This window comes from Dipodomys spectabilis, unplaced genomic scaffold (assembly GCF_019054845.1).
Source record: "Dipodomys spectabilis isolate Male_0828 unplaced genomic scaffold, ASM1905484v1 ptg000443l, whole genome shotgun sequence".
In the NCBI taxonomy this organism is placed as follows: Eukaryota; Metazoa; Chordata; class Mammalia; order Rodentia; family Heteromyidae; genus Dipodomys; species Dipodomys spectabilis.
The window spans coordinates 224,144-243,193 of NW_024871120.1; the positions used below are offsets into that span (position 1 = coordinate 224,144).

Consider the following 19,050-nt stretch of genomic DNA (forward strand, 5'->3'; position numbering starts at 1 on the left):
TTGCTTACTGCTAAACCCTGTGTAATTGAGGCCCTAAATTATTATAGGAAATGAGAAGTTAAGATGAGTCTTCAATTACTTTCTGTTGGCATGTTGCATGGGCTTAGGTGAGAAGACTTGCCCTTGTTATCTGATGATGCAGATAACTGGGACCTGGGATCCTAGGACGCGTGGGTCCTGTAGAATAATAATACCTTTTGGACATCATATCAGCAAAATTTGGGTATGATCAGAAATATGGGGAAAACCATTCTGGGTCCAGCGAGTTAAAACAATATACAGAGCAGCAGAGTAAAATCCCTTGCAGATTAGAGGAAAACAACATTTTTTTTTTTAACATGTGAATTCAGTAGATTAAGAACACTTAGAAGGTATCACAAATTTATACCGAAGACATTGCATTGATACTTCTTATATTCTAATATATATTCTAAACCTAATTATTTATATTCCAATCTATTTATTGTAATAAATATCAATTTATTTGTCAAATTATCGATTAATTCTAGTAAGTTTCATTGTGTGAAATATAAAATTAGCACATATACATACAAAATATATAACTATATGTAATATAAGGAAATATTTTTCATTGTTCTGTTGTGGTTAGGGTATCAAAGGCAACTCTGTTTTGCAGTATTATTCCATTATCTCTACCTCAGAGTTTGGTAGAGTTAGACCTAAAGCTTTAATATTTGTAGATTTACAGCCTAGAGGCAAGAGGAAACACTGTCATTAAAACATTACCAATTTAAGGCCTAATATCAAGGAGAAAAATATGGACTTCTCCTGGATCTATGGAAATATTTGGTGATAGAATTCAGTAGTGTATGTTCCTGCCTGGTTGGATGGTAGACAGGTCAGGACATTAGGTAATCATGCAAAAGAACAATTTTTTTCACCTTCTTGGCTTTAGCTATTTTTGAAATGGTAGGTATAATAATTACATTTTGATAAAATACTTTCTAGTCAGAACTGTTTATTTCTCTATGATCCCTTGTAACTAAGATTAGTTTTGTTCCACTAAGATAATCTTTGCTGTCAGGGTAAGATATTCTGTTTGGTCTGTTACTATATGGAAGAAGGGTAAAGGGTCAGTAGACATTTGTGCCACTAAAACCTCATTTGGGAAATTTTAAGCTGCAAAAGTTTAGAAGTAGCACTTCAGCAAGGCTTACTTTGAATCCATTAGCTCTACAAAGCTAACTCAGTTGATAAATAAGTACTTGAAAAGCCATCTCTTTGAACCTAGCTATAAAGGCTTCAAAGTATGATCAAGTTTAAAATGAAAAAGACTTAAAATAGTCATTGGCAAAAAAATGCAAGTGTGAGCAATCTACCGAATAATATGTTTTTTCCACTATACACAGAATTTCAGAGAAATAAGATCAATAGCATTGTTAGTAACAATAAGGTTTCCTTGTTACAAATAGACAACCAAGGAAAAATGCCTGTATAAAGATTGCATCATTAACTTCTTAAATTTACAGGATACTACATGCTTCAGCAGCACGTATACATAAATTACAACAATATAGAGATTAACATGCCACTTGGACAAGGATGATATGAAAATATGCTAATTATTCCATATTTTTCATTCTTCAGTTGCTAGAAATGAAAAGCAGTTATTAAAAAGTTGATTACAAAAATACAAGTGTAACAACATATGTGATTCATATAATTATAGTTTGATATCAGTGTATTAAATCTTCACCTTAGAAATGTCTTTACATAGAATAACCTTTACAAAACTTTTGAAATTAGATAACATTTTAATTTTATCCCAAAGAAATAAAATACTATAAGGACCTAGGAGAAAAAAGAATCTTAAACTGTTTTTATATGGAATGCAATCTGTAAGGACACATTTATTAATGAATTTATATAATATATAACAATGTAGTATTCAAAGTATTATATCTAGGAGAGAATGAAATAGATTATGGACATTTTACAAACAGAATACAGAATATGTTAAAATATACTTTCTTTAGACAAGCACCGGAAATATCTTCAGATTCTGTACTACTCATTTCAACAGATACGGTAAAATTATTTCTGATTTAAAAAATCACAAGCTCTACAGAAATCATTATAGATATATACAAACAACTCTTGAATATATTTTGACATCAAAGTCAGGCAATTCATTTGGAAGAATACCATGGAATCCATGAATTTTAAAGTAAGCTATTGCTGTTGCTTTGTATTGTGAAAATATTTTGTGCAGAGACAAAGGATGGACTGGCATTTTTGAAATTTAAGTAACTTATCCAAATCATTAAGACATAGGAGAACAATTTGTACAGCCTTTCACAACTTCAAAGAGGTAGTCATACATACTTATCTTTTGGCAGTATCAAATGCAGTTTCTTCCAAGTTGTTCTTCAGACCTGATTTAATATAATGGTTCAACAGAAGGAGATCAAACGTATATTTGCTGTTTCTATTCCCAGCAGCAAGTTGCAAGGTGGTCAAGAGGCCTTTCGTTTAGACATTGGTATGTGCATCATGATGAAGTAAGAATGAAGCCCACTGGTATTATTCCACGTATAAGCACTGTGAAGGTGTGTCCAGCCATTCACAGTTATTGCATGAATATCTGCCTCGAGCCACCAACTCATGGAAAATGTCTCAGTGTCAACTGTAGGTTTCCTGATGAAGAGCGGTATACTCATCGTCATCCCTAGTATTGACACGAGTGGCCTTTTTCGAAAGTTTTCGCCACACTGTAGAAAGCCGATTAATTTCAGCAGGCCAAAGAAGAAATTTGCTTGGATCCTTCTCCATTTTTTTCTTGCAAATGATACCATTCCTCACTTTTTCATCTTCTTCCTTGTCTTCATCAGAATTCCCTAACCAGAGAGTTTGAGTACCAGTCGGAATGAGGTGTCCATGTATTTCCCCAGTAGTTGATTTTGGTTTAATAATTAAACTTCAGTAGAGAAGCAAAAAGTTTAAAAACTGTTACAAAGTAAAGTAATTAATCAGAACATGTTACTATTCATACTAATCATAAGCTGAATTTATAGTGATAGTCAAATATGTAAGAAATGAGACAATTTGCCATACATTTGCACTTAATAAGTGAGAAAGAGTTTTCTAGGTCTTTTAAAATATATCTTAAGTTTAATAAAGAACCTATTCTTTATCATATGATAATCAGATAAAGCTGATATTAGAGCAAAGAACAGATTCTACTAAGTTTTTGCATGTTAATGTATATACTTATTTTGGTTGTGGGAAACTGGGGATTTCGACTTCAGTTATTGCTCTTGCTAGGCTGGCATCATATCAGTGGTTAATTTTAGGATAGGTGTTCCCTTTCCACAAGAACATGCACCTGATCTGTCATTTTAGCCTTCCCAACATCAATGGCATCAGAGTTGCAGACCAACTTGTCTAGCTTCCTACCTTGGCTGGCCTGGATTCCGTAGTCCTTCCAATCTTAGCCTGTAGATAGTGCAGTGTGGTAGAAATGATTCAATGCACCCAGCTATAGATTGAGAAGAAGGTCCACTAAACTTTTGGCCTGGTTCTATTTTTAAGCCTCCTCAGTAGTTACGAGTAGAGGTGGAAGCCCCTGGTGCAAAGCAGTAAGAGTATTTTTCAAAGTTACTAGACATATATATGACTTGTGATTACCTCAGGAAAAAAATTCAAAAAATAACTTTAAATATTCACATTATAAATATTTTAAAAACAAAATATATGTGTCTGAATAATTTACATGTGTAAAAATCATGCAAAATTATATTAACTAGTCCTACAACTCTGAAGAAAGAATTACCCTAAAGAAACAGAAGAAAATAATTAAGTTCAAAATTTGAAATTTAGAAAATTAAATGAAGTGTACTCTTTAGATGACTTAAGTAACTGTAAACCCTCTGCATATAAATTTTCTTATAAAAATGCATGAACAAAGAAAGCAAAAGTACCCATTGATCAATAGCACCAGTAAAAGCATCAGTAGTTCTTTTTTCGAGCATACAAAAAAAATTGATGGAAGAAATAACAATGTTCCTTCCATAAGAAATGTACTTATTTATGTAACTGTAACCCCTCTGTACATTTCCTTTACAGTAAAATTAAATTGAAATTAAAAATATACTGAACAAGGGATCTTCAATCATATTATGACAAATTTCTAATCAGACACTAGATTAAATATTAGACAGCAAGGGCAACACATTTAAGGTGTTAAAAGGACATATCTAATACCAACCTTTCTAACAAATATATATACTTCCCCCATGGGAGAGATGAGCTAAGTACCTAACAATGGCTCAGACATATAAGCTTAACTACTCAGGAAGGTGAATTGTGAGGATTGTGGCTCAAAGACAGCTAGGGCCTTGTCCCCTCAGAAGCAAATTGTAGGAGAGCTGTCCTTGAGAAGGACAGAGGTCTTCTTGCCATGTCATTGCTGGAACAAATATAGGATAAGGTGGCCATCAAGCATGGAGGCTATTGGCCAGTGTCTCCACAGAAGCAATTTATAAGATTCAGGAGTCCTCTACAAGATCAGAGGACTTTGACCACTGTCCTAGTAGTTTCAGGAATGGCATAACAATGACCAGAGCAACCTCAAGCACACATGGAGTCCTTAGCAACAGTCTTTGAAGCTTATGGGCTAGAGTATCAATGCTGGCAAGCTATGATTGTTCCACTTTTTCTCTGACTTCACTGGCCCAGACTCTGATTGGTCCATTTCTTCTATGATGTCACTATGATGGGCTGTGATAGCTCCATTTTGAGAGGTCATGCAGTCTATATAGGAAGACACTGTGCTCCAACCTATGTCAGTTAACACCTCTAGGAGCTCTTGATTGGTGACACGGTGGACTGACTCAAATCAAATTCATGATTTTTCTGATTTGCGGGGGGGTGTGAGTTGTCGTTTGGTTTTGGTATTTCTTTTTATTTTTTCTGTGTTTCCATTATTTTATTTAGTTAATTTTAGGTAGACTTGCTACCTGCCATCATAGCAGAAGGATGGAAGAATACAAAGAATCATCCTCCATATCCTTGAATGAAGAGATCATCAATCAATACCAGATGAAAGAGCTCATTGACCATGGTACCAATGGACAAGTGAAGCTGGCTATCCACACCTCACACACATGGAAGTGGCAGTTAAAATACTCCTGAAGGGATGAAAGGATAAAGTTTAAGGCAGTGACCACTTGTTGCTTGTTTCTGTCTAGCAAAGCAACACGTGGTGGTAATCCAAACACCTGGTTGATTGTGTGCCTTTATAAGACCTGCAAATCCTTAGCTAAGGGCTTTCCTCCTAGGCTCCGCTGTACCAAAGTGTAGGACGAGGCCCAAGCAGCAGCACGTTTAAATAAAACAGCTGTAGAGTCCGACTTTCGGTGGTCTTTTTGCAGGGGTGGGGTTCCTGCAACCATGGCATAACATATTAGTGGGGGCTGGTCCGGGATACCCCCCAAAGATTCCGGAGACCTCAGACTCCAAAGGTAAAACAGCGCTGTCTTTGTTCATTTGTCTTGTCTTCTTGTTTGTCTGTTTTACTTTCATTTTCCCTTGTGAGGATGGCCCCTCCAATTCGTAAAGGGTTGTCAAAGTGGACCTGCTTGCATGACAACACTGGAGGAACGGGGAGATGTTCCATATCCTCTTGTGGGGAGGGGATAACCCTGCTGTGTGGAGCAGGGGTTCTTGGAACCCCACCATGTGGAGGGGAGTCCTTAGAACCCCGCCGTTTGGGGGCGGGGGTACTTGGAATCCCACCGTGTGGGGCAGGGGTCCTTGGAACCCTGCTGTGTGTGGCGGGGGGGGGGGGGGGGAGGTCCTTGGAACCCCACCGTGTGAATTGTGGGGCGAGGGTTGGTTTGGTGTTGGGCCAGAACTGACCAAGAGAGCCTTCTAACCTAAGCCCAACTCGCCCACTGTGGGTCTGCTCCTTCTGCTGTGGGGCATGGGTATGGAACCCCGCAATGACAGGAGTCAGTGGACCAATTTGGGGGATGTCCACTTTGTAAGCATTTTTTTTTTTTATAACTGTCAGGCCTGCATGTGTTTTGTTTGTACTATTTATTGTTTTTTGGACTGTATGACTGACAGGACTAGAAACCATGTGCAACACTCCATCTAGCCCCCTAGACTTACAAAAAGAAACTAAGAAAGAGGAAAAGAAAGTGTACCCCCGGGTTTTTCAGGGAGATAACTTGAAAGAAGAAATGTGTCCTCCCCCATACTCCCCTTCCCAGGTTCCTTTTGCAGAACCTGAGAATGATCAAGAGGAGGAGGGAGCTATAGAACACTTGGCACCTGCCCTTCAAGTTTCTGAGGGGCCAGTCACTCAACGCTGCAGTGGGATCAACCCCCCATCTAATGCAGCTGTTTTTATCCCTACGTGCCATAGGTACTGTGGATGTGGATGGTCAACAACAACCCAATAGTGTCCATTTTCTACCAGTGCTCTATACAATTGGTGCATACAAAACGCCCCCTTTTCTGAGAAACCCCAGGATTTAATTCATTTGCTTGAAACTATTCACTTTACTCATTAGCCCACTTGGGATAATTGCAGTCAGCTTTTACAAGTTCTTTTTACCACTGAAGAGAGAGACCATATCTGAGAGGCAGACCAGAAACATATCCGTGGCCCCACAGGAGTGCCCGTCACGGATCCTGCCCTGATCGCTGCCTATTTTCCTGAGATCCAACCAACATGGGACTACAAGACAGTTGAAGGTAGGGAGCATCTCCTCATTTACCACCAGGCTCTGTTGGCAGGTCTCAAGGCGGCGGCCTGCCGACCTACTAATATGGCCAAGGTTTATGATGTAAGACAGGGAGTAAGTGAAAGTGCAGCAGCATACCTTGAGCGGCTCTTGGAAGCTTTTAGTCAATATACTCCATATGATCTTGAGACCCAGGAGTTGGCTCAGATGATTATGTTTGCCTATATAAATCAAGCTGCACCAGACATAAAGTTGCAGGCTCTAGACAGCCTTGGTGAAAAGTCTATAATTAGGGATCTAGTAGCTACGGCAGGAAAGGTTTACAATAAGAGAGATAGAGGAGCAAAGACAGGAAAGCAAGGACAGAGAATGTAAAATGGACCATGAAAAGAGAAACCGGGCCAAGGAAAAGAGGATAGATTTGTTGGACTCACCACTATCTCATGCTGAGCATACCTGGTTCACAGATGGCAGCAGTTTCATTCGAGATGGAAAAAGGTACATGGGCCCAGCAGTCACCATGGACACTGTGATAGTGTGGGTAGAAGCACTCCACCAGAGAACATCTGCACAAAGAGCAGAGCTAGTGGCACTAACAAAAGCCCTACAAATGGGAAAAGGGAAGAGACTAAACATTTACATAGACAGTCGGTATGCTTTTGCCACCGTGCATGTCCATGGAGCCATTTACCAAGAGAGGAGGATGCTGACAGCTGAGGGAAAGACTATTAAAAACAAACAAGAAATTTTAAGCCTCATCCAGGCCTTATGGGAAAAAGCAAATATTGCCATTATGCACTGCCCTGGCTATCAAAAGGGAACTGATTCAATAACCAAAGGAAATAACTTGGCTGATCAGGCAACTAAGGAGGCGGCCCTCCAGCCCAGAGCATAAGTACTGACTCTAGTAGACCCAGGGCCACGAGCTTTGCCTCCTGAGCCTCAGTATTCCCAAGAAGACTTCGAGTGGATAAAGAAAATTCCCAAGGCCTATAAACCCCCTGGCAGAGAAGGAAACAAAGACTTGTGGAAAACTGGTGAGGGGAAACTTACCTTGCCACAAAGATTGGGCAAGGGGATTCTTAAGAGAATCCATCGGGTCTCTCACATGGGAACCTGAAGAATGCAGGACTTGCTCTGACACTCAAGTAAAAAAGGCAAGGGAATCAACTCTTGAGGACATTGTTAAAAATTGTAAAGCCTGTCAACTCACCAATGCCCCCAATCAGCCAGTTACAAAAGGAGCTCGCCTCCATGGAGATAGGCCAGGTGTGTATTGGGAAATAGACTTCACAGAAATTAAAACTGGAAAATTTGGATATAAAAATTTGCTAGTTTTTGTAGAAACATTTTCAGTACGGGTTGAAGCCTTGCCAACAAAGCATGAGACCACAAATATCGTGGCTAAGAAGATCCTGGAAGAAATTCTACCCAGGTATGGCTTCCCATCCCCCAATGGGTCAGACAATGGACCAGCCTTTGTCTCAAAAGTATGTCAGGGAATAGCTCCTGCATTGGGGACGGATTGGAAATTGCACTGTGCTTATAGACCCCAGAGTTCAGGGCAGGTATGAATCAGACTCTATAAGAGACCTTAACTAAATTGGCCTTGGAGACTGGTGTAGACTGGGTATCACTCCTTCCTTTTGCCTTGTTTAGAACAAGAAATTCACCCTATAGGCTTGTCCTTAATTGCTTGCTGATTTGGATGATACTGAATTTCTGTGTAAGCTTGACTATTTACAGCTGGTGCATAAGAGTATGTGGCTCCAACTTAGAGCATTATATGATTCTGCTTCTATTCCTATCCCACATTTGTTTAAACCAGGGTACTGGGTGTTTGTTCAAAGGCACAATTTGCGATCTCAGGAAACACGATTGAAGGGACCTTACATGGTACTACTGGCTACACCCACTGCCCTTAAGATGGACGGCGTTGCTGCTTTGATCCACTGTTCCCATGCCAGACCAGCTGACCCCTTTGTCCTGGATGACCATCAGGAAACATGGGAAGTCTCCAAGCATCCTACCCAACCACTCGGCATACGCCTCAAGAAAAGATAAATGGACTGATTGTTATTGGTATACTCGTTCAAGATCAAGAGCTGTTGAAGATTAGTTTTGGGCCAGAGCCACAAGATTGTGGCTCAGGACCATAAATCAAGCAAGGAGGGGGGGGGGGGTTGAAAGGCTAAAGTTTGAGACAGTGACCACTTGTTGCTTGTTTCTGTCTAGCAAAGCAACACGTGGTGGTAATCCAAACACTTGGTTGATTGTGTGCCTTTATAAGACCTGCAAATCCTTAGCTCAGGGCTCTCCTCCTAGGCTCCGCTGTGTCAGAGTGTAGGAAGAGGCCCAAGCTGCAGCCCGTTTAAATAAAACAGCTGTAGAGTCTGACTCTCGGTGGTCTTCTTGCAGGGCGGGGGAGAGGTCCTGCAACCATGGCATAACAGAGAGAGTCCTCCAGTCATCAGTTAAAGAATGAAGTGGACATTTTTAAGAAGGTATGGCACAAACACACCATCAGGTTGTACCAGGTGATGGAGAAGGAAGAGTATATGTATCTCATCAATGGAACTGGCCAGTAGGGGGATACCTTCTGGGGTGGATCTCAAAATCCTGCCGCCTATAAGAGGATGAAACCAAGAGGCTCTTCACACCAATTGTAAGTGCTGTTCACTACCCACACCAGAACAGAATCACACACTGAGACCTTAATTCCAACAATATCCTGTTGGATACCAAAGGCAATATCAAAGTCAGTGGTTTTATCTGAGCATCTGGTTCACCCTGGGGCAGTTGCTATCAAATGTATGTGCTGCTGTGCTATTCCACCCCCCTAAATTTTCCTGGAAGAAAGAAATGATGGCCAGGTGCCAGTCGCTCACTCCTGTGATCCTAGCTATTCAAGAGGCTGAGGTCTGAGGATCATGGTTCAAAGCCAGCCCAGGCTGTCTCTATCCTCTGACCAGACTCATGTTGATACCAAAGACTAATTTGAGGTGGAGATGATAATGGATAGAGATGGCTAGCATATAGTTACAACTCTTCTCAGAATAAGCTGCTGAATGTGGGCCCAGGAACAGAGCAATTCCAGACAAAGGGGAGGAGAACCCTAAGAGATATCAAAGATAACTTCACTTGAAAGCCAGAAGGCCCTGTTATTGAGATGGGGGAAATTTGTAGGTGGTGTACTAAAAACAAGAGTTGAAAGTGGGATCCACGAATTGAGATCAAAACACTGTTTGCCTAGCAAAACCCTCAGTCCAGCCAAGAATACAAGTGCATCAACTGCCATAGAGTTCCTCAGGAGGGATTCCAGCCACTGAGCACCTTGTACTGCAGTGTAAACTGAAAGTTGTAGTTATCAAAGCATGTAATTTTTGTGCATACAAAACTACTTTAATTACACTTAAACTACACCCTAGTCATTACAATTTTTGTTTGATTTATTTTATTCTATGTTATTTAAGATGCAGTCTCATTATGTAGCCAAGTCTGATCTTAACTTCATAATTATGCTGCTTAGTCTCCTAAGTGTTGTGATTACAGGTGTGTCCCTCTTTGTTGTCCATCATATTTTACCTGCATGTTACCTTAACTTTCAATACTTTATTTTATCCCTTGGCAATACTGCGGTTTTGATTCAGAGGCTGGTGCTGGGCAACCTAGTGCTCTACCACTTGACCTCTGCGCCTGGCCTTACACTTCATTTTGCTTTAGATGAGCTCTAATTTTATTTTTTCTTGTATTGCATTTTATGTGCTTGGGTCAGAATCAGACTGTGATTGTAATGTATTTTCCTGCTGAGAAGCTTTTTTTGTCCTTTTATATTTCTTATAAATATAAATTTTCTTCTTAATAAAAAGAAGGTACACAGAGGTGTTACATTTATATAACTCATTTTAAAATTGAAAACCTTATTTTAGAAGAGTAAAAATGCATATAATCATTAAATTTTATCTCTAGAGAAAATGGCTACAAGATTAAATGTTTTTGGAGGCTAGGTCAGTGGCATTTGGAATTGTTCTCACTTCAGCTCCAGACAATGCTACATAGCTCCAGGCCTGCATGGCCTAAATAAAAGCAAGTAAAAAGTAAAAAAAAAAATGATTTTTTAGGGCACATCTGTAGAAGGTTTGAAATACATTTGAAATACATTTTATTGACCTTTTGTACATTTCTGTGCTGATGAAAAGTGATATAGGAATTATGGTACAATATGACACATTCTTCTAACATAACATAGCATTATCACATTACCCAGCAATTCCATTGCTCATTGCGTAACCAAAAGAACTGAAAAGAAAAAACTAATAGCTCATATGCCAATAATAACAGCAAAGTTCACAATAGTCAGAAGCTGGAATTACCTGGAGTGTCTATAGATATACAGGTTTACAAAATATGAGGTAAGCATTAATGGAATATGACATCCACAAAAATGCTGCAATTAATATATATCTGTCACGGATGGACACAAAAAATAATCTACTATTTATGTGAAACATTGACTAAACCATTTTATAAGAGAAAATGGAAGATCAAAATTTCTGGGGAAGGTCATTGGGGTGATTATTACTCAATGATTGTGTGGATTCCATCAGTATCAACAAGATAGTTCACAAATAGAGGTAATGGTGTGGATATAATTAATGTCACTGAAATTTATACGTGCTTAGCAAGCATGAGGCCCTGCGTTCATCCCCAGCACATCCAAAAATTGCTAAATCTTTCTGTTACCTACATGCTTTTCTAATGTTTTGATTGTATCCCTCAGAGGATCTCTGGTGGATCTCTGATGTTTAGTCATGCTTTATAGAGAATCCATTATTTTAATATTAATTTTAAATTTTAAAGGAAACCTCATATATTAAAATGAGGGCAATGCCTGCAGATCTAATTCAAGAGGCTAAAACAGGAAGACCCTTACACAGTCTAGGCTGCATAGAGAGGTCATGTCTAAATTTCCATGGTTGCTGCTGAAAATGGAGGGACAATTATTTGTAAGTAATTGCAAGTGATAGATAACTGAGAGATAAGTTTTTGATCACATTATATTTTGGTCATGTCAGCTTGTATTTAATATTTACATGAATTTAAAAATTTTTCCTTTTTCCCTTTCTCTCAGCATGTCATTTTGAAACTTTATACTATGTTCTCATTTGCTACATTTAAAAAGAAACATAGTTTTCCTTTGTATCATATTAAACATGGTTTTTGATTTTTTTCTATATTATACAACTACTATTATTTACTTTTGAAAATGTTAGGGAAATGAACACGAAGATATGTATTCAAATGTTTTTTTCCATGCGATTGTTTCTAACACATTTATAAGATTATTTCTTTGTTGCTTTGTATGTCCCTTCCCCACAGTATAACTCCTGCTTTCACTGTATTTGATGTCGGTATAATTTGTGGAGAGGAAGGGGAAAAACAAATCGTTTAAATAGGGATATAGGTGGACCCATTGCAACAATGAGATGTACAAGTCGTTATATCAAAAAATGAACTTTACAACTTTGGTGCGGGGAAGGGGGGGTAGCGGGGAGGATTGGGTGGGGGAGTGAGAGAGGATGGGAAGGGATAGGAAGGGGAAACAAAGGAGGAGACTACAATGCTTGATAAGAAATGTACTCATTATCTTGCCCATGTAATTGTAACCACTCGGTACAGTATGTTCACAATAAAAAATAAAAATTAAAAAAAAGAAAATTTTTATGTTTTTTTCTGCATGTAAGGATTGGCCACTGTCTCGGAGATTTTTCTCAGTTCTCTCAATTGAGCCACAGATAAACTTCCAGCTTCATTCTTTTGAAAAGTCTCATGCAAAGCCCAGCACAACTAAGGAGGCTGAAATCTGATCTTGATTTGAAGCCAGTCTGAGCAGCAAAGTCTGAGATTCTTATCTCCAATTAATCACCAAAAAGCTGCGGGTAGTAGAAAGGTATCTAGCCTTGTGTAAAACAGGGCAAGTTCAAGCCCTAGTATTGTAATTACATTAACAAGTCTCATGGACTTTCTTGCTTGGGTTGGATTTGAACTACAACCCTTAGATTTCAGCCTCCTGGGTAGTTAGGATTTAAAGGCATGAGAAATCAACCGCAGATATTTTAATTTTTTTTTTTTTTTTTGGTCATTCGTGGGGCTTAAATTCTGGGTTAGTTGCTGTCTCTGTGCTCTTCAGCTCAAGGCAAACAGTCTACCACTTGAGCCATAGAACCACTTCCAGTTTTCTGGTGCTTTATTAAAGATAAGAGTTTCACAGAATTTGCTGCCTGGGCTAGCTTGGAATTCTGATCCTCAGATCTCAGCCTCCTGAGTAGCTAGGATTACAGGCATGAGCCACTGGTGCCCAGCTTATTTTTAATATTTTTAACCAGCTCTTTCTTGCCTTCTCCCTCAGTACATTTTATTTTGTCCAGTAGACCTGATCTTTGGGCCACCTTGCTGTCCCTTAGTTATTTTGAAGGGGGGTAGGGGTTGAACACTCGGTATGGGTGCTGTCTTTGTGGTTTTCAACTTAAGGCAAATGCTCTACCAGTTGACCTACAGAGCCACTTCAGGTTATCTGGTGGTTAATTGGAGTACAAGAGTCTCATGAACTTTCCTGACAAGGCTGGATTTGAACCCTGGTCTTCATATCTCAGCCTCCTGAGATTACAGTGTAGAGCCAGCAGTGCCCTTCTGTTTCTTAGCTTTTTGACTTAAGGACGATGTTTTACAAATTCAACCTCAGCTTCACTTCTAGCTTTTTTTGTTTATTTGACATAAGTTTCTAATGTACTTTTCTGGGTAGTCTGGCTTCAAACCGTGATCCTCATATTTCAGCTTCCTGAGGTGCTCTGATTACACACATGAACCACAAACCCATTGGTCATTTAAAAATATTAATATGTTTTTTTCCACTTTATCTTGTTAAAATTTTCCTTGTTTTTTTTTTTTTTTTTTTTTACTTTTGTATATGTTTTTGTCCTGGGGCTATATATCAGGGCGCGGATGCAATGCCAGAGCTTTTTCTTCAAGAGTAGTGGCTTTGCACATGAGCCAAAGTATAGCTTGTGGCAATATTTGTTTTGTCTTTGTGCTTGAACTAAAACCCTGGGTGCTGTACTAGAATGTGACTGCCCAGTTTGCATCTTGGGCCACAGCTCAACTACAGGTTTTTTTAACTCTTGGTAGTTAATAGGAGATGAGTTTTATGCAAAGCCCAGCATGAATCAGTTGGCTGAAATCTGAGGATCAAGGTTCAAAGCCAACCAAAGCAGGAAATCCCATGAGACTCAGCTCCAATTAATCACTGAAAAACTCGTAGTGGTAAAGATCTATCCTTAAAAAAACAGCATAAATTCAAGCCAAACATAGCACACAGATGCATACACAGAGAAAGCCTCATGGACTTTCTTGCATGGGGTAGCTTTGAACAATGATTCTCAGATTTCAGCCTATCTTCATCCTCTCTCCTTTGAAAATTTTATGGATCCTGTGGCTTGACATCTGTCACTGGGGCCTATATCTTAGCTTTTACACTCAAGATTGGTGCTTTACCACCTCAGCCACAGCTCAAGGCTTTGTGCTGTGTAGCTGGGGATAAGAATCTCAAGCATGTTCCTTCCTAGACTGACTTGACTCTGCAATTGTCAGTTGTCAGCCTCTTGTGTAAAAAGGATTACACATATAACCATCAACATTTGGGTCATTTTAAAACATTAATATGTGCTTGCTTCCACATTTTTCTTTCTTTTTTTCTTTTTTACTTTTCCTGGGAGTGGAAATTGAAGCTCAGATGTTGTCTCAGGGCATACATGGGACCAACCATAACATTTGGTTTTTGTGGGGAGGTTAGTTGGAGAGAAAATAATCATGTATAGCTAAGCCAGATTCAGGAGGCTGAAAATTGAGGAGAGTCCATGACACTCTTTTCTCCAATGAACCACTAAAATCTGAGAGTTGTAGATTATTGAGCAAAATAGTGCAAGTTCAAGCACCAGGACTGCCAAACACAAACACACACACACACACACACACACCACACACACACACACACACACACACACACACACACACACACACACACACACATCTTATGAACACCTATAATTGAGCTGAGCTTTAAACAGTATCCTCAAATTTTAGCCTAAGTAGCTAGAATTACAAATATGAGTCCCCAATGAAACTTCTGTTACTTGGTCTTTCTTGTCTTCTTCCACCCTTCTTTTCATTTATTTCATTCTTTTTGTTTGTGTTGGGCCTGGAGCTCAAACTCATGCCAGTATTGGCCTGACTCAGGAGGCTGAAATTTGGCCATCATGGTTTGAAAGCAGCCTGGACAGGAAAATCCATGAAATTCTTATCTCCAATCAATCAACAAAAACCTATCCCCAGTGTGGCCACCACACACAAAACAGTCTCCTGGAATTTCTTGATTGGGTGTGCCTTTACATAAGATGTTATATTTCAGCCTCCTGCATTTCTAGAATTACAGACATGAACCAAGAGTCCTGGGTTCTCTACTTCCAACCATTTAATTTTCTTATTGTGATGCTGAGGCTGGATCTCTGAGCCAGGGCATTGTTTCAATTGGCTTTTCATTCAAGGCTGTTGCTTCACAACTACAACCACAGTTTTATTTCCGGTGTTTTTTTGCTGGTTAGTTGCAGTCTTATGCACTTCCCTGTCCAGGCTGGCTATAAACAACCACCTTCAGATTTCAGCCTTCTGACTCACTAGGATTACACATATTGACCAAAATTTCATGCATTGCTCATTTTGAAACTTTAACTGGATTTTCTCACAACATTTTTACTCTTTTTCATAATCCTGAGGCTTGAATTCAGGGTTTGACCACTGTCCCTGAACTTCTGTTACTCAAGGTGAGAACTCTACTACTTGGGCCACAGTGCCACTTTCAGTCTTTTTTATTTATGAGGTACTGAGGAAACAAACCCAGGGATTCAAACATGGTAGGCATGCACTCTGTTACTAAGCCACATTCCCCGCCATTCTTATAACTATTTATTTGTATTTATATTTCCTTGTGTATGCTGGTCCTGGGGCTAAAAATCAAGTGCAGGCCCAGAAGTTTTTATTCAAGATTAGAACACTAAGTCACAAACCACCACATAACTTGTGGCTATTACTTTTTGTTTTCTTTTAAGTAGCTACTTAGATTTGAGTCCATGAATTCTACCAGGGCTGGCTTTCAAATGTGGTCCTCAGATTTTAATCTCCCAAGTGGCTACCATCAGAGGTGTGTGTCACCTATGCTTAGCACATTTTAATCTCTGAAATTGTCTTTTTCTTATCTTACCTTCTCTACATTTATTTATTTTATACTTTGTGTGTGTGTGTTGGTGTATATCAAGTTCTGGATGCTGTCCCAGAAAATACTTTCTCATTTCTGCCATTGGAGCCACAGTTCAATCACCAAGTTTTATTTTTCTTCCTTTTGGTGGTTAATTGGACATAAGAGTCTCATGTAAAGCCCAGCAAGACATAGGAGGCTGAAATCTGAGGATTGTAGTTGAAGCCATCCTTGGCAGGAAAGTCCATGAGACTATTTTCATCAACTAAATACCAAGACGTTGGGAGTGGTAGTGCTCCTACATGAATTCAAGCACAAGGTTGGCACACACTGATAAAAAGCCCCATAGACTTTCCTGTTTGGACTGGCTTTTAACTGGTATCTTCAGACTTCAGCCTCCTGAATAGCTAAAATAATAAGCAAGAACCACCAGTCCCAGGCTTAAATCTCAAATGGTAATTTCTTCTCTTCTTTCAGTTTTGTTTTTGGTCGACTTAGGGCTGAATTGGGAATTGTTTCCCAGGTTTTTCATGGAATTTCAGTACTTTACAACTATTATCACACCTTCATTTCCAGCTTTTACTGGGTACTTAGAGATAAAAATTTCAGTCACTGCCCTGCCCAGGCTGGCTTTGAGCTGTGATCCTCAATTTCAACATTCTTAGTAGCTAGGAATACACACATAAACAAAAAACCCATGGCTGATTTTGAAAGTATAATTTTCACTTTCTCCCATATTTTATAATTTGTGGTCTTTTTTCTTTCTTTTTGTAAGTGTCTTTTTGAAAGTGAATAACTAGGAATAAACATGAACCAAAACCCATGATCATTTTGAAACTTTATGTTTCTCTTTACCCATCATTTTTAGTTTCTGCTTTTTTGTTTCTGTTTTTGTTTTGAAATGTGTGCTAGGATTTCAACTTAGGGATTAGGTGCTGTTCCAAGCTTTCTGTTTAAGACTACCACTCAACCGAATGAACAGGTTGTAACTTATTTTTGGTGCAAATTAGATTTATGAGTCTCATGGACTTTCCTGCCTGGGCTGGTCATGAACCGTGATCCTTAGATTTCATCCTCCTGACTACCTCGTATAACATGTGTGAACAACAAATGTTTGATTCATTTCAATTACTCTCACTGACTCTTCCTTTTGTACTTCTGTTCTCCTTTTATTTCTTCTGTGTTTGTTCTGTGGCTTGAACTCAGGGTTTGGGTGCTGTCCCAGAAATATTTTCCCAGTTTTGCCAGGAGAACTACAGCTCAATTCCTGTTTTTTTTTTTTTTTTTCTGTTTTGAAGGTTAATTGGAAATGATTATCATGTAGAGCCAGACCTGATTCATGAGGATGCAATCTGAGGATCAAATTTTGTACCAGCATGGGTAGGAAAGTCCATGATATCTCCAATTATAACCACTAAAAAGCTGAGATTAGTAGAGCCTTAAGCAAAATAGTACAAGTTCAAGCAAGAGGTCTCACACACAGACATACATACACACACACACACACACACACACACACACACACACACACACACACACGTTTTATGAACTTTCCTACTTGGTCTGGCCTTTAAATATTATCCTCAGATTTTAGCTTCCTTTGTAACTAGAATTAGAGTTATTATGAGCCATCAATGATTGGCTGATTGGCTCATTGAAGCCTCGGTTATTGGTTCTTTCCTTCTATCCTTCTTTACATTTATTAATTTCATTGTTTTGGGTGTGCTGCTCCTGGAGCAGGAACTCATGCAATTCCTGGACTGTTTCAGGAGGCTGTGGTCGGACCTTCATGCTTCAAAGCCATGTTGAGCAGGAAAGTCTAAGATCCTTACCTCCAATTAACTTCCAAAAACAGGGAAAAAGTACAGTACTAGCCCCAGGATGGCCCACAAACAACTGTCTTCTGGAATATCCTGCTTGGATTGGCCTTTCTACTGGATTCCCATATTTCTGCCTCCTGAGGTTTTAGAATTACAGGCATGAGTCACCAGCACCAGGTTCTCTTCTTATGACTATTTTTGTGATCCTGAGGCTGGATCTCTATGCCAGGGCACTGTTTCATAGCTTTCTCACTCAAGACTGGTGCTTTACAACTCCAATCACAGCTTCACTTCTGTTTTCTTGTTTATTTGTTTTGCTGGTGATTTGATGATGAGACAACATAACCCTCAGATTTTATCTATCTGTGTATCTAGGATTACACACATGAAACAAAAACTCATGCTCATTTTGAAAATTTAGTTGGATTTTCCAACACATATTTTACTTTCTATCTTTTTTATTTCCACATGTATGCTGGGCTTTGGGCTATAAATCAGAGCCTATGTATTGTCCCAGTAATTTTTTTTCTCATCTATTTTTTCATTTATTTATTTTTCTTTTTATTGTGAAAATGCCATACAGAGGGTTTACAATTACATGAGCAAGGTAATGAGTACATTCCTTATCAAGCATTGTTGCCTCCCCCTTTCTTTCTCCTTCCCATCCCTAGCGATCTTCCCACCACACTCCCATCGCCCTGACAACCACCCTCCTGAGCCATTGTTGTAAATTTGTTTTTCAACATAACATCTTGTACATCTCATTGTTGCAATGGGTCCACCTGTATCCCTATTTTTTTTGCCCTTCATGGGGCCTGAACTCTGGTCCTGGGCACTGTCCTTCAGCTCTTCAGCTTGAGGCTAGAGCCCTACCATGTGTGCTACAGTGCCACTTCTGGATTTTTCTGCTTATGTGTTGCTGAGGAATTGAACCCAGGGCATCATGCATGCAAGGCAAGCACTCGACCACTGAGTCAGCTTCCCAGTTCAGTCCCACTATATTTTTAATGCTAGACCTCTAATATGTGAGCCACAGCTCCATTTGGGGCTTTGTTTTAAACCATATTTGCCTAATTAGAGTTGAGTCCATGGACTCCCCTGCCTTGGCTGGCCTTGAACACTGATCCTCAGATGTGAGACCCTTGAGTAACTACAAGAACAAGTGTAACCTATTTCAGTTTTGCTCATTTTAACCTCTGAAATTGGCTCT

At 39.3% G+C, this 19,050-nt stretch overlaps 1 pseudogene; it reads left to right on the forward strand.

Annotated features, from left to right (window-relative positions):
* The first annotated feature begins 1,498 nt into the window (after positions 1-1,498).
* Positions 1,499-1,598, forward strand: LOC122097958 (annotated as a pseudogene).
* Positions 1,599-19,050: the final 17,452 nt, after the last annotated feature.